Source organism: Pelecanus crispus, chromosome 2 (assembly GCF_030463565.1).
Source record: "Pelecanus crispus isolate bPelCri1 chromosome 2, bPelCri1.pri, whole genome shotgun sequence".
Classification (NCBI taxonomy): Eukaryota; Metazoa; Chordata; class Aves; order Pelecaniformes; family Pelecanidae; genus Pelecanus; species Pelecanus crispus.
The window spans coordinates 18,240,793-18,257,473 of NC_134644.1; positions in this window are offsets into that span (position 1 = coordinate 18,240,793).

The window sequence follows — 16,681 nt, forward strand, 5'->3', positions numbered from 1 at the left end:
AAAGTAAATTCAGTTCACCAAGAAAAGTTTGTTTCCACAGGCTTTGAGCCTTTTATAAGTTACTTTCAACCTTCCCTCTCCAATTATTATAGACATAAATTACAAGGTGAGCTAAAATATGTAGTCCTTTTTTTAGAGCAAAATGCTGCGGTTAGGTCTCTTGGTTGCTGCTGAAGAATAAATTGTGTCATTATAGCCTTCTTCTGGGTCTTGTTATTCTGACTTTTTGACTCTCGCTAGCTGCAGTCTATACAATGCACAACTGTATTTGTTCACAAGGAATGCTTTGGTTCCTTTTGACTTTTTCCTTTCCACTTCCTAATGGTTTACATGTAGAAGCAGAGCTTTTGAAAAATTACCTAACACATACTATGTTTAATGAGTACATTTAAACATACTTTAGCTACAAATCTTATCAGCTGATTACTTAACCTTTGTGGATAGGCTAAATATTTTCTTCAACTCTTAAATAAATATGATACATGGTTCCCGTCGAAAGCCTAATGAGAAGGAAGTTGTTTTTAAACTTAAGTCAAGACTTTTCCTTTAATTTATTTTATCAGTATTCTTTTCCAAGTGATCAAAGCAAGCAGTTGTATGGCAGACCTAAATTGCTAAAAGAAAAATTAAGTACTAAAATATTAATTCTGCTATACTTTATTTGGGGGATGGGAGTTGCATGCCATCTGGAAGGACAGTCAAGAATTTGCCGCACATTATGAAGCACATGGTATGAGGCAAGAAGTCAAAATCCTGCTGTGTCTCAAGGTGGATTTAAATAATGAAAATCAAGATGTGTGTATGTCGCTCAGATTTCAATAACAATAAAACATACCTATAAAATGCCTAGCGGTTGTCCTGGCTCCCCTGAATGCCTTATGAACAAAGCCTTACTCAAGAGCATCAGCCTCCATGCATCAGCTTGAGTGGCAGGGAGTGGGCAACCAGTCTGTCAGGGACATGTGAAAGGTACGTGTGCACCTGTGGTCGCTCAACAGACACGGGCTGCTACGTTTTCAGACATTTCAGATGCAGCGCGGAGCACAGCATCCTTCCTGGTCCGCTGCCCCAGCCTGGAGCAGGGCACTGCTGCTCCACAGACACACCAGATGCAGGTGCTGCAAGGTGAGGGGCTGGCTCAGAGCATCTCCTGCCGCACATCTGAGACTTAGGTATGTATGACAAATGTGCTCACATGCGTACAACACCACATATATCCACAGAGTGGATACCCACATAACACTCGCAGCAGCAGGAGAGGGATGGCCCAGGGCTAGCCAGAGCAGGAGGCTCCTTTGGGGCACAGGTCCTTTGATGGGGGTTCCCAGCCCTGCTCCCCAGTGCAGCAGCATGAACTATCAAAACCATCCGTGTGACGGATCTTCTTTTCTTCTTGAAACAAAGCACGACACGCACAGAAATCACCCAGAAAGCGTGCAGGAGGAAACTAGGGCTTTATTCTGGGACAGAATGAAGGAGAATGAAAACGCACTGACGTCATGAAAGAAAGAAGTTGAATAGGTCAAGAAGCAGAGATGTGAGCTTAAGGAAATAGCAAGGCACTCAAGAAAAGATAAGAGATTGTATAAATAAATAAGCACACAGAAAGGAGCTGAGAGCACTGTGAACAAAGCCTTACTCTTGAGCTCGGGTTCACAGTCCCTTTTCCCTGAGAGCCCCTAGAAGGTTTCAGACGAGGAGTGGGCCCTTTTAGAAATTTCACGTAGGGACATCGCTGTATAACACCCGCAAACTTGTTTTCCTTTGTTGCCTTTTGCAGATCAAGCAGAGGGGACCTGCAGGCATCCCTTCTCTCTCCCTGGGTGTACAGACCCTTGGCTGGAAGGAGTCCTACTTTCATAATTAAAAATGAAAAGAAGCAAAACAGCAAAAAGGAAAATAAATAGTACAAGCAAGGCTGGCTTAGCACGCCTTTTGTACCCCGATCTGTTTGGAGGAGAGAAAACAGAGAGGTAACTGAAGTAGTATTAGTTTAGTTGTTACTGGCAGCACATGTCATCTCAGCTCAGAAGCTGAAAATTAATGAGTATACTTACAGAGTTTTAATTACTGTTTTTAGCTCCTGAGTGTAAATTTCTCTTCACTGCTGGAGATAGCTGTTAGAGGCATGTAATTATCATGGAATATGTTCGTATCTTTTCCACTGTGGTTGCTTTAAATTGCAGTGACATTTGTTAGATCAAGTATTTAGAACCACAATAATTTTTACATCCTGTGTGCCAGAAGTAGATACATACATCGTACCTGAAGCTAGGATGGTGGTGCAGGCAGACATATCCCAGCCAGCACCAAACCCGTATACTCACTGTGCTTTATCATTACACTGAACTTGATCCAAGGAAGTAAATTAGAAGCCAGTTCATGTTTGCTTATACTGAAAGAAGTGGCAGCAGAAAAGTCAGCACAGGCTCTACAAACTCACCCGTGTCAGGTTATGTTGGTAGTTTGCTGGCCCATATGTGTGCCCCCACATCTGCTACTCCTTGCATTAGCTGAAGTCTGCTCCATGGACAGTCCAAGGGAAAGTACAAGTATAACAGTCTAATTTGCACTACCTGACTTAGAAAGTATAATGAGGTGCAGAAGTCATTAGTGGGTGGTATTTTGAGCCTCGTATCACTGCTTCTTGGTGTTAATTCACAGGACAACAGGCCTTTCATGTGCCCCTGGGAAGAACTTTCAAGCGGGAAACATGTACCAAAATTCATTCTGCAATGAGCTTGCAGGATCAATAGAAGCAACACGCTATGTTTCAGGTATATGGAAATCAACATCATGGCCTTAGTAGTGCTGGGGTGGTACTTGGGCAGCAGATTTTCATTGCCTCTAATTCGAGACAATCTGGGTTGAAAAGACAACCTGTGCCCTTGCAGGCTACAAAAAAGGTTATGTGTGCTAAAAATGTCTTCCAGGCTCCATGGAGTAAATCCCTGATTTGGAAGTATTTTGAGGGAAGGAACATCTGAAAACACAGAAACCAACTAAAACTGGAACAAAATGCAACATAACCCTAACAAAGGCAGCTTCTGCTTGTCTACCAGCATACTCTTATCTGATTTTACAGACAAAGGAAGTATGGGAAGATGTCATTTATCTGGACTAGAATAAAGCATTTGATACCCTGCCAGATGGAAACTATTAGTTCAAGTAGAGAAAGTGGGGATTAAGATAAGAATTGCAAAGTAGTTAAGGAATTGGCTAAAGGGGAGGTGACAATGGGTTGAGCTGAAAGGAAGAAAATCACTAGCAGAGTTTTGCAAGAGTCAGTATCAATCCTATTTATTTCTTTAACAATTTTGGCACAAAGGAGTGTCTAATGAAACTTTCTGATGACTGAGGTTGCGGAGCCTTGTCCATGCTGACAAGCAGCAGAATTTTGCCTAAGAAAAGCCAAATAGTCTTTAGAAACAATAGACATAGAGGGAAATTTTACTATATAAGGTAAAAGGGTGTGCCCTTAAGAAATTATGAGTAGGATTTTGTGCTAACCATGTACATGATGACAAGCCAGCAATGTGGCCTGACCATTGGAAAGGTAAATGTCACCTAGAATGAAGTAAAGTATTTCCACTACAGGAAGGAAAGTATTACTGAAATCAATAAATGCCAGGCACTGGCAGGACTTCACCAAGAAGACCGTGCCCCGTTTTGGTCACCAAGGCTATGTGTGTGCTACTAAAAGAAAACGTGCACGCCAAGCAGCATGGCACAGAGCATGTCTAAACCTCTAAACCCTCCCACCTTCTCAAAAGAGTAAAGCTCAAACTGCTTTTTAGGAATGGTCCCTGGTCTGTGCTAGCTCCAAAACCAAGCCCAGGTATTGCCTGGGACGGTGTTAATTAATACAGGCAAAAAACATGCAGACAGTAAATCATGTGCACGTGCCTTTGGCCTAATCCCTTGCTCTGTTTAGTCTTCTGGAGTGGACCTACCTCAGTGTGCCCAGGATTTGTGCTGGATTAATGCATGCCGAAGAGGAAGGCTACTAGGATGAGGGGGAAACTGGAGAGCATCAAGAGGAGATGAAAAGCACTTGTATCATCTAGCAACACAGAGGCTGAGAAAGTAGATGATTGGCCTAAATAAGAATGAGGGGAGAAATATTCAAACCAAAAGCCAACACTTGCCATGAGTAGATTAAGAGAGGCATAGCAAGCTCATCCATTCACCCAGCAGAGCAGACTGCTGGAGCAGCCTTCCAGAGGAGATATATGTTAATTTTAAGAAGGAACTTGTAAAGTTTTCTGTGGCAGATATCCACAGCAATCCAAAGGAATATAAAGGTGATGCACGCTGTGTCATGATATATTAGTCTTGCCCTGCTCCATGGTTTGAACTCTCATTGCCTCCCTCTAATTTTCACATGTGCACAAAACAAGTCACCAGTTAGAAACCCTGGTAGGTCTCTCAGAGACTGCTGAGACATGTGAAGATAAGCAAATCCATATTCATTCTGCCCACTTCTGAGTTTGCACCATTGTACCCATCCTGCGCTACTTCTTTACCTAAACACAGATCATTGCATGCAGAAATACTAGAAAACAGGTCTTAACAAGGAGATCCACAAAAGCTTTAGTTGTGCCTTGTTGACTTTGTTCAGCTAGTCCAATTTCACTAAAGAGCAATTAAATAGAAAGGGGGCCTAGGGAAGCTTATCTTCTTCAGGAAGCATAGCACACATTTTTTATGAATCTCTCAATGGTAAGTCTAAAACCAGACAAAGATAAACAGGAGTGGGGGAAGCTGTACCTAATGGCTCACACATTAATTCCAGCTTTGTCTTGTTTCACTTATATGTAGATACAGCCGCATAATCTACTCGTCGGCTAAGCTGAGCCTCTCCTTACATTTCTGGAGGACATAACCATTAGTTATTCCCATATCATAATTTAAAGTAGCTGTAAGCCTCTTCTGGGCTGAAATGTGTAGATCATAACCTGCTAAGCTAGCAAACTGACTTTGGGCTTCCAAGTGATGCTCAACCATTCCATGTGTGAAAATACATGGAAAAATATAAGGACTACATAATCACCCTGACTGGAAAGTCACGGTCAAAGATCTTGTGGACAGCTGGGCAGGGAGATCTTCACCTGCCTGGTGGCACATTTTAAGTCTCAGCAGTGTTCTGGTTCCTCAGAAAAACAAAACTTTTGTCATTTCAGTCAGGGGCAGAGGAGGAGACTGGAGCACACTGCCTGGTCAGCCAGACATACACACACAGAGGAACACCTACATCTCAAAGCAGCCGTAGAGCCTGAGGAAAACCCAGGTGCAGCTCCTCGCCCTTCTTCCGCCATATCCTGGATGTGTCCTCTCTCTTCAGACTTCTTCTGTGGCAAGAAACTATGTACGTAAAACCAGCCTGGAGCTGAAACACCTTCTGCTTTTTCAGAAGTATCACTGAACACAGCACATTCCCATTAAAACAAAATGGTTTCAACAACAACAACAAAAAGGATTCAACAAAAAAAAAATCCTCTAGCTGCCAGACTTTTTCCATTCACCTATAAAACCCATCAGGGAAAAAAGTTGCTATTTGACATTTAAATAAGAACTCTTCCCCTGTGATGCACTGTGGTGCAGTTACAAGGGCGTAGTCAGACATTTGCTAAGTAGGCTGTAGTTATAATTTTTAATTTCCTAGAGGCAACATTCCCCTTCACCTCCCCCAAACCCAAGTCTCCTATATGGCAATGTCATGGGCTGTTGCCATGCCACCAGCCAGCCACTGATCTTTTTTGAGAACAAACGTGTACTTATTATGAAGATTAAACTGGTGACACCATTTATCCACATGCCAGACACTGAGGGCATAGCATCCCCATGCTGCTTTTGAATGGCATTAAACTGACCTGGTCTGACCACACTCTTCACAACAGCACAGTTTCTCCTTAGCCAGAACTGGAGCTTGGATGAATTGCACTTTATTCACTATATAGCCCTGAGCCTCCATCTCTCTTCACAGAACATTCTGAATATTTCCTCGAAGTTTACCAAATGTTTCCTTGTTCCCAAGCCACAGAGAAGCTGGTGGGGAATGGGGGGTGAGGGAATCCCTGCGGCTGCAGCTTCCAGCACTCTGTAAGGATGACTTCTCATGCTCCGTGAGCCTGACCAAAACCTTGCCAGGCTGGGAGGTCTCCCTCAAGACCAGCAGATTTTGGACCTGCACCTCACAATGTTAACTATGGAAGAGGAAAGCATTGTTTGGCTAACAGAAACAAGTGAAGTAGATAGAAGTGCCAGAAAAATATCATCCATAGGAGACCTCATGAGTAGTCTCAACAGAGCGATGGTTTTGAGCAGTTGGCACTCAGGATGAAGTCTCAGGGGACTGAAAACACCTTTGGAAGGGAGAAAGGACAACAAATTCTGATGATCTTCAGCAGCCCTTCTTGTTCTTGTTCAGTCCTGTTGTCAGGTATGCCAACTCCCTGCCCATGGAGGGGAAGCACAAAATCAGAGGCAGTGCTCCGCTCTGCCCCCTGCCTTTCTGCTGGCTCCTGTCCTCCCCCTCCCCAGCATCCAGCGTGTTTCTCCTCACTGGCACAGGCTTTGCTGGCACCAGAATACTGCCTGTGCCTGGCTCCAGCGGCCTCATTCTTCTTTGTTAGAAGGGCTCCCAGTTCATGCTGTCTCTTTCTTATCAGCTTTTACTGCAACCCATGGGACACCGGGCAGGAGGAAAAGGGAAGAGGTGACAAGCTAAGCTTCGTAATGCTCGGATGCAGTTTCACATTCAGAAAATGTAAGATACTCCAGCCACAGGGCTGACAACATCGCAACAGAAGCCACGCATCCTTATACAAATAGCAGACAACGTGTTTCTATGACCTAACTTTCCTTCAGTCTTCCCACAAAACCACAAAGAGTAGGGATAGAAGAGTTAACACATCCTTTTCTGGGTTTCCTTTAACAAATGTGACAACATGTCACTGACTGAGACACAATTAAAAGTGTGATGGATTCATACAAAAAAGCCAAGCCCTGTATCTGTCCTGTCTATTTAAGTCCCACAGAGCATCTCCCTTGCTAAAACCTGTACAGAGAAGCATTAGCTTCCACAGACGTCAGTCAGGATCCTGTTGGGTGAACTGGACCTGAAGCAGCAACAGTGGTCCCCAAGTCTGACACTACGTGTATGCACAAGAAATCACAGGCTGGTTCCTCCTGCCACCAGGGTGAAAAGGAAGAAGAGACATCTAGCAAAGCCCCGCAGAGAGGAACAATGCGCTTGCCTGGCTGCCCTCCATTGCCCATGCCTTGCCGGAGGAGCATGCTCACTGCCCTCCCCACCAGCCACACAAGGGAAGGGACAAGCCAGTCCCCAAGGTCCAGCCTTGCATGCAGTATCATCCCAAGGAGTTATTTATAGTCCCTCGGGAAGTGACAGGGGACGTGGATGTGAATGGGAGGGAGATTCAGACCATATGTCCACAGGCCCTTTCCAAGTAAGCCTGCATAAATGTGCAGCACAGCTCGCAACCAGAGCTGCGTTGTGTCAAACCACTGTGGTTACCCGAGGACCAGTGTGATAGCGTTGAGCCGGCAACGGAGCAAGGGAAAGGATTCTTGGTCGCTAATTGAATAGGGGCCTCGACCAAAGGAGAACAATGCGCAGAGCTGGGGCGGCGGGGCTGCATTGTGAGAGCCTCTGCGAGGAGCGGCCAGCGCTGCCAGTCCCATTGTTCAGCACTATCTCCATCTGCTCGCGGGCCAGAGCTACTCGTCCTCGCCTGGGCCAGCCATGCACATCTGCATCCGCGAGCCACCTCTACCAAGGGCAGCGAGTCCTCGCCAGAGAGGCTGCTGGACCTGGGTGCTGGTGGAGGTAGAGCGCTCCTTCGAGCACGAGATGTGCTCGTTGTGTTTCCAACATCACCACTGAATCCAAAGCTCTTACCACAGCCTTATTGTTGCTGTTACTATGAGACCAAGTCCACAATAACTGCATTTTTCCAATGCTGGTTAGAACAGATGCGCTTTGCCAGCAAGGGATTTTGGTTTTAAAAAAAAAAAAATAAAATTTGCATGTTAGATTGTGTTCAATGGAATTAGAGGGAGGTCCTCAGCTATTAAAATCAGAGTAATGCCACTGAAGTCCACAGAGTGCATGCTTGTTTGTGCAGCTGAACCCTGGACTAGAGTTTTACCAATGGCCGGCTGATCAACATACCATTAAACCAATCCCAAACTTGAAACCAAGAGACCAGTTCCTTATTAACAACAACAAAAAGGAACAGCAAAAAGTAAAACAGGGAGGGACCCGAAGGAGGGGAAAGGATAAGCCTGCTGAAATAGGACAGCCTGGAACCACTTTCTGAAAACCACACACAAACAATGCTAAAGAAACTCCCCTGACATGCAGCTCTATCACTAAGCCCTTTGCTTTTTTGGTAAATCCTTACCCCTGACCTGTCTCAGCTGGTGAGCACAGGCTCATTGGGGCTGCCTGAGCTGATATGAGGTGAGGCATAGGATGAAGAGCAATTGCTCAGCTATGCTGGGTCAAGACAATGAAGGACTTTATGCACGATTCAGTTACACAAAGCCAGGATCCTGGAGTCTTTTCTAAAGACCTGGAGTTTAGCCCATCTGTCACACAGTTTCATGACACAGGAAAGCCCAGCACCATGATGAGAGATTCTTCAGATAAAATAAGACTTTTAGAAAAATGGAACTGAAAATTCAGTAGTATAGGAAATGTTGCAGAGGTTTGGAAAAGTTCCATCTGTTTCATGGTCTTTTCTAAATTCTCATGCAGCTCTGCACTGCCCTGTTAGCCAGATTCAGAAGCAGAAAAACCTCCCTAAAAAGGCTGGTTAATTACCAGCAATCTCACAAAGAAATCTGTTCTTTCCCAGCCAGTTTCCAGGTAGTAAAATCAAATTTCTAGATTTAGTTAGAAATTTATCTAAATTTATTGCAAGCTACACCTAATTTTGCTTCCCCTTTGAACAAAATAATTTCCTTCCTGAGAGTAGCACTTGCCTGTACCCAGGACTAGGCAGATATGACAGTTTTGGCTGAGTCTTGGAATTATTTCAAAGCTGATGTGAAATACCAAAAATGTAGATAAGCAGAGACTAAAAGAATTAAAGAGCTAATGCTCTTTGCAAGGAAGCAGCTCCACGTTGCATCCAAAGACTCTGAGGTTCCCCCATCCCTGCTGGTTATGCAATACAGTTTAAAAAAACAGACACAGGCTTGGAAGGAGATGGTTTAAATAAAGCAGCTCTCCACTTACAGGTGTTAGTTCTTCCCATTCATGTTTGCATTACTCAGAGGAAAAGATGAACTTTCCTGCTGGAGAAACCAAAAACCCAGGTAGTGCCAAATCCTGTCCCAGCAGAATCTGGACCAGGTGCCCCCAGGTGAATGCAGGATTCCTGGATAGCGTAATCAGGAGGAAGCAGCAGGAAATGCCACTGCCGGGGAGTGCAAGTCAATCCCTTCACCTCTCATACATGGCTGCTCATATTCCTTATTCATTTCCACCCTGACTGTCCAGATCCAAACATTTCCACCCTGGATAGTCTGAGTATCCCCTGGAAAACCTCCTGTGTACCCTGCTAGCTCAGCACCTCAGCAATTCCTCAGAGCAGTGAGCTCCAGGAGGCCGAGTATCATGTTTGTACTGAAGTGTTTCCCTTGTTCGTTTTATGGCTGTTGCCCTTTAGTTTAATTGATGCCATTGGTCTAATGCAACGAAGCAAAATGGGAGTGAACTAAGGAGGGCTCTCAGATGATCTTCTCTATAAATTTGGTCTAGTCACCTTTTTCTCTTGTCCTCATTCTTTCATTTCATTTCATCTCCAAGCAGAAAAGGTGAAAGCCCAGCTGTTCTTCTTTCATCCTCTACCCATGTTTAGAAACTGGACTCATCATAATACTTTGTGAAGGGACCATTCCTATATTCCTCTTTTTTCCCCCACAATTGCTTTCTCAGAGGTACATTATACGTTCAGGGAATTCAATTACCTTTTTCCTGCCTGCCTGTTACAGCAGTTGTAAACCTAAGTTGTAAAGGGGCACTCTCCAGCCACCAAGCTTCAGCTTGCTTCAGAGGTGTCATGGACCAAGATCACCACTCCAGGCAGCTTGTGCAGCCACTCGGGGAACCGAGCTGACGTGAGTGCGGGTCAGGGCAGGACGGGCCCATCCACACCAACTTCTCAGCTGGGGACAGCTGGCTGAGATGAACAAGCAATATACATTCAAAAAATGCTATAAGGGCAACATTCCAACCCAGATTCCTCTTTACTGATGGTTTACTTCAATCTTTTGCTGACATTACCTCTCTTTTACCTAGCAAGTCAATTAATGAATGGATCTTTCCTGTGCGTAGCCCCATCAGCTCATTACACAGAATATAACCCAGTTATGTTTATTCAACTTTCCCTTCCGGTCCCATTTGTGCTGATACTTTCCTTCTTGGAATAACAATTATTAAACCACTTGGTGCCTTTCATGGTTAATTATTTCCTTTCCTTAACATAGTCTGCCTTCCAACTGTAGGCTAGGTCTTGAACACACATCAGCATCCCCATTTTCATTTCCTATGAGAAATAATGTTGAAAAGTCCTTATTATTGACTTATGGAACTCTGTCGTATACATTTCTTCTGCAAAGTTTCATCATCTAGTAAATTTTAATGACCACTATAAGAATATTTTCTGTCTTTTTGATCTGCATCTCACACACTTGATGAAGGTAAATTTCCTTGGTTTTGTTATGTTTCTCACATACAAGTTAGCAGGTTACTGGAGTGAGTTTCCTGTCATATGACTGAAGCAGGTAGGATAATCATATTAAAGAAAAAAATGCTATGAAATGTGCAAAATCTGAATGTGTTCTTTGGCCTATATTTTATTATTTCATTATTTTTACATATCAAGTACCATTAAAAACTAACCTGTATTTACCACCCCCCCCAAAAAAATTACTCTTTCAAATATTCTTTATCGTATACAGTTTCTCTCTACTTCAGCTGCAAATATTACAAAGAAAGAACCAAATCCTGTCTTAAGTTCTCTCTGTGTGATACTGGGCAACAGCACATTCCTTAATTTAATAGAATAATATTGATAAGTACTGAGATGGTGTACTTATTTTGCAAAGTTATGCCTAAGGCTTTGCTCCATTTTCGTTAGATAAAGTGTGTTACACTAATGTGCTTAAACCAGCACAGCCTGTTTACATTACCAAGCTGTAGGGAAGAAACTTTAGTAGTGCAGAGCACATTTTTATAACTGCATCATATTAGTCTCAGAGACACACACAGCACACTTGAACTAATGCAGAAACTTGTGTAGATGTGACCCAAGTGATCACTACTATACAAATTTTGACACCAGCATTGCCCTATGTCACAGGAATAACAGGCCAATCTCTTACCAGCTGGCCAATGTATAGTCCGCAATGGGAAAAGAAGATACACTTGCCAACCCATTATAGTGCAAAAGTTACACAGAAAAGGAAAAACGGGGATGAGTTTTCCAGCATTTGGAAATAACTCTAGATTCTGCTCTAACTTAGCAAGGATGATGTGCACATGTTTACTTGCCACTCTACATCTTGTTACCTCTTCCCCTAACTGTGTGCTAACATTAGGCTTTCTTCTGTAGGAGTTTCATTTATCACATAAGCTAAGAGGCAATAAGAGAGGAAAAGTAAAAAAGATGTCCATACAGCCTATAGCCTCCTCAGCAAGACTTCAAGAGACACTACTCCTCATCACCTTTACAAAGAGGAATTTAATGGTATGCTATATCCTTCCCAGGGGATAATCTCATGTCAAAGGCAAAGCTGAAGGCTGAAGAACATCACACCCACCTCTATGTCTCTGAACAGCAACCATGTTGTACTAGCTCTTTTCAAAAGGGGGCTGCCTGACAAATGAACTTCTCACCATTGCATTTCTTCAGCTTCTTAATATCAGAATTTCCAAATATGAATTTCAGCTAAAGACTGTCCCAATAGCTACTTCACCTGGCTCCAGACATTCACTTAGAAGGTGCTTAGCACCTTTGGGTCACAGAATCCTTCTGACAATGGATTTTTTTTTTTTTTTCAGTTTTATTTCACAGACCATCTCATCAAAAGCAGTGGGGGAAAAAAAAAAAAAAAAAGATATACTGCACAAAGGACAATGGGACAGGTCAACACACCAGCAGAAAATTCAGCTTTCTTTTCTGAGAGCAGTCAGCTCAAAGAGGTGCCACTTACTGGAGAGGTCATTGTAAAGGAAGCATAAATCTGGCAGCCAGTGTTTGCAGTCATTCTCCACAGGCAAGGGGATGTTTGCCCTTCAAAGGAGGGAGTTGTTTGTAAAGAATTCTGCTAATGACACCTAGGATAATCAGTGCAAACAGGTCTTTCTACTTCTGGGCTCCATGCCATCCACTCCTTCAGAGGTGGGATAGCTGAAGGCAGGGCACTGGAAGGCTTTGCTGCTTTGGGAGGTTCAGGTGGGTATATAAGTCCGGGATGGGAGGGTTTATGCTTAGGGAGAGTGATCCAATCTCTCATCTGAAAAATGTGAATTTAGCAAAGCTGGAGTCTGTGGTACTGTATATTAAGTAATGACTGGCTCCAACCCTGAATTTCTTAGGAAGTTTGCCCTCAGACCTCTCTCAATGAGAGCTTGCCTGTGTGATAATGAGGTGAAAAATGGATGATGGTCCACTTCTGCTGCTGAGCTTGTAAAAGCCCAGTGCAATGGGGTCCTGACCTGCTTGATTGGTGTTTCCACAATATATGTTCCTAAAAACACCCTCCCTTATCCATGTCCAGTGAGCTAGGTGTTGCACAGCTTAGTCACCATGCTCTCAGTGGTACCACATGCTCGTGTGTCTCCAGGGGCAGTATTCCCTAGTGATGTTCAGAGCTATCGACTGCTCTCTCCTGTCACTTCATTGCCACTCATCTGGCACCATTTCCTGCTAAATGGTGTGTCTGTGCTGTGGAGTTCGAGTGCTGTTGGTGGCCTCACATCAAAGAACTGTATTTGGGCACTGAATAAAGGCTCAGAAGACTGACCGGGGACGCTGGTTGTGAGACTCTTGAGCCTTTGATTTCAGGCTCTTAAGGCTGAGGAACTTTGTTTTCAGAGTCAGTAAAGCATTTTGGAGCAAACAGGACATGAAGCAAATTCCCAATAATGAGTATAAAGCATCCAAGATATAGTGATATCAAGAGAGACAAAAGAATATCTTTGCTAAGATCGGCGTTTTAAGCCTGAATACCAAAATACTTGGGGAAAAAAAAGCAGCATAGCTGCTCATTGGACCTTCTGGAAGTGTTTTACTGGTGAGAGTAATTCCAGACTCCAGGCTACATCAGAAAATCCTGGCCCTTCAACTAAGCTAATTGACTTAGTATTTTGGCAATGTGTTTACTCCCCCCCTTCCCCTTTTACTACCTTTTCTATTTCAATGCTGTAAAACTCAACTAACTTCTAAAAAACAAATTCACTTTTTTTTCCAGTGTTTGTTAGACCTTCTCCACCTAGTTAATGACTGGCTGGAACAGCAGCAAGGCCAGGAATGCTTCATGCTCTGGGCACTCACTAATTGGGTTGTTAGCAGACTAGAGAGACAGGAGGAGATGGGGAAAAGCACTGCTATTATAAGCCAGGGAGTGTAAAGAAAAGGAAAGTGAAATAAATATAGAATTGTTATGTTAGGGAAATTACGGTTCTTAACGCCCTATTTTTCTAAAAAAATAGCTCCCTCGGGACATCTTGCAAGCACTAAAAACAAAATAGACCAAAAATATAACCGGCTTTAGTTTTTATAGCAAACTCAGAAAAAAAGATACATTTCCTTTTATAAAACAAATCATCAGCCCCAACCCTCCTGCCACTTGGCGAGGCATGGCTGAGGCCATGGAGAACCACTCCTGGCTCGGTTTGGGTTAACCGGGAACACCGACCAGCGGAGCCCTTACAGACGCAGGGCCAGCATCAGCTTGTCTGTACGCTCTCGCCTGTAGCTCTTGCAGGCTCAGTGACACCATGCAGTGTCCAGCCTGTTATTTTTGTGCTCCTAAGACTTCTTGCAGATGAAGGAGCCATGCTCCTGCATGCCAGCTGCGCCGCAGCAGCATCCGCACATGCAGTTGCAGGAGAAGAGGTTTAAGCTCTTTAGGCAAGAGAGCCAGCAGAGCAGCAAGAACCGGCGGTGCAGGGGATGGGTGAGGCGGGTGCAAATCTGCCATATTCGCAAGCTGCCTGCAGAGTCGCAGTGCAAGTGCATCAGCCGCAAGCAGGTGCCACGGGCTCTCTGTTGACACTCCTGGGGAGACGCCAGACAGGACACATGTAAAACTTCAGGAGTAAGGCGGTGTGACAGACTGGTTCATGCCACAAGAAGTGCACAGCACCACGGTGCTGCGGGGCCGGTGGTCGGAGCCACCGAACACCCTTGCCTGCTGCACTCCCCCCCCACAAGCCACGGTCTTTGCCCCGAGGCAGCCAGCCCTGGGGCAAGCCATGCATGGCCACCAAAGCAAAGGCTTCATCATAGAATCACAGAATCATTTAGGTTGGAAAAGACCTTTAAGATCATCCAGTCCAACCATTAACTGAACATTACCAAGTCCACCACTAAACCAATTAAGGGTAGAGTAGCAATTTCATGTTTCCTGGCTTGGTGGCTGGATTATTTATAATGAAAGTAAAAACTAGGAATCATTGAGATTGGAAAGGGCCTCTAAGATCATCAGTCCAACCATCAACCCAACACCACCATGCCCACTAAACCATGTCACAAAGTGCCACATCTACCCATTTTTTGAACACTTCCAAGGATAGTGACTCCACCACCTCTCTGGGCAGCCTGTTCCAATGCTTGACTACCCTTTCTGTGAAGAAATTTTTCTTAATATCCAATCTAAACCTCCCCTGGCACAGCCAGTGCCAGAAGGGCAGTGGGGATCAGGACTTGGCCAGTCCTATCTGCTCACCCCAGCCTTCCCAGAGGAGCTGCGCAGTGGGCTTTGTGCACGTGTGTCTATAGGCTCGTGTGTCTATAGGTGCGTGTGCGTATAAGTGCGTGCATTTATTGCCAGCCCTCCCTGGCCCCTCTACGAGGTGTGAATTTCACCTCAGGTGAATTATTTCTCTGGGGATTACATAACAAAGTGATTGTGAAAATACCATCGTCTGTGTTATAGAAACTTAACAGACCCCTGGAGTCTTTAAATTAAAACATTGCACTCAAGTGCTTTTTGCCATGTATCTCCTCCTACACACGGCTCATTCTAGTCTGAAAAATAAAAAGGCAGGACAGCTTCCTACAGGCTTTCAAAGAGAAGATCCTACCCTAATTAACTATAATCTTGTTCAGACGGCATTTTCCTTCAAGATTCAAAGACTAGCAGGGGGCTGGGGCTAGGCAGAAAAGGAGATTATTAAAACTTTAATAACATGAGCCTTTGAACCTTCCCAAATTCTTTACAATTTTCTCACATCTCTAACCCAGATGTCTGCATTTAAAAACTGTGCCAACAAACATGAACTTTTTGTTTACGCTTTTATATCTTTCAATGAACAGTCTCTTTTAAAATGATAGGAAACATCATGCTTGCAGCTCACAAAGCAGGATGCGAAGGCTAAAGATTAAAAAAAAAAAAAAAGACAAAAAAAAAAGACAAAGAGGGTTTCACAGGCACTGTTTCCAGAAGGTGAAGCTGTTCCGGGAGGCACAGGCAATGCCTCCACAGAGCTCCAGGCAGAGCTGGAACTAGGTAAGAAATGGTTTTCCTGTTCAGTAAACAATTTTAAGAGTTAAAAAATATTCTCACGCAGCATCAGAGAATAGCTGAGACCTTGGGACATTTTTTTGAAAGAAAAAGAAAAAAAAAAAAAACATAAAAAAGTGCTTGTAGAAGTTAGCACAGCGCAATGAAGGCTCCTGTGACTGAGACATTTCACCAGAGTCATGGTAAGCCCTGAGACGTGGTATGAGCAAGTTTCCTTCTCCGTGAGACTTTTATTGCTTATCGAGGGAGGAACAGCTTCAACAGCAGAGCTGTAGAGAGGCACCTCCAGCAGCCCTGGCATGAAGGACCAGGGCCGCAGCCCCGTCCCACCAGGGAGCAATCAGACCCACCCCATCAGCAACGTTTCTGCAGAACGAATTTTGTCTGGGTTGGATCTGAGATATTTTCATGAGTAGAATTTAGTCAAAACTGGCACGCTGCCATCCAAAAGCTTCTGATACAAGAGATAAAAAAGCCCTTCTATCCAAATGCTCCCCACCAGCTCTGATTGCGGTTCAAGGGAAGGACCAGGTTCTCACTCCAGGTGTAAGGTCCCAAACCTGACCTAACACTGCAAGGTCTTGCCAAACCTTGTAACAGAAGAATAAAAATGGGAGCTATCCTGGCAGGCACTGCACTCCCAGCTTTTCCAGAAGCCTAGGAGGGAAAAAACCCTTTCCTTTCTACAAGGATTGCCCTGGGATCCACTAGCCAACAAGTTCAAGTCATCATAATTGCTCCAGCTTTTGAAAACGAATGGTTGTTCAAACACATGTATTTGTTATGACTTGCTTCCCGATCCCACAGTAAGAGCAAGGGAATGAGCTATTCAACAGCCAAAAATGCAAGGAAGTCTCTTAACACCATAAGCCCTGCTGCTGGTACTACCTGCTGG